Raw genomic sequence first — 278 nt, forward strand, 5'->3', positions numbered from 1 at the left:
TCTAATTTCTTGAAGAGATTTCTTGTCTTTCTCCTTCTGTTGTTTTCTTCTATTTCTTTGCATTCCTCATTTAAGAAAATTTTATCTCTCCTTACTATTCTCTGGAATCCTCTATTCAGGGGAGTATATCTTTCCTTTTTGCTTTCTTTCTTTCCTTATCTATCTGTAAAGATTTATCAGACAGTTATTTTGCTTTCCTGCTCTTCTTTTTCTTTGGAATGTTTTTGTTGCTGCCTCTTGTACAATATCGTGAACCTCTGGCCATAGTTTTTCAGGCA

The sequence above is a fragment of the Macrotis lagotis genome, chromosome X (assembly GCF_037893015.1).
Source record: "Macrotis lagotis isolate mMagLag1 chromosome X, bilby.v1.9.chrom.fasta, whole genome shotgun sequence".
Lineage (NCBI taxonomy): Eukaryota > Metazoa > Chordata > Mammalia > Peramelemorphia > Peramelidae > Macrotis > Macrotis lagotis.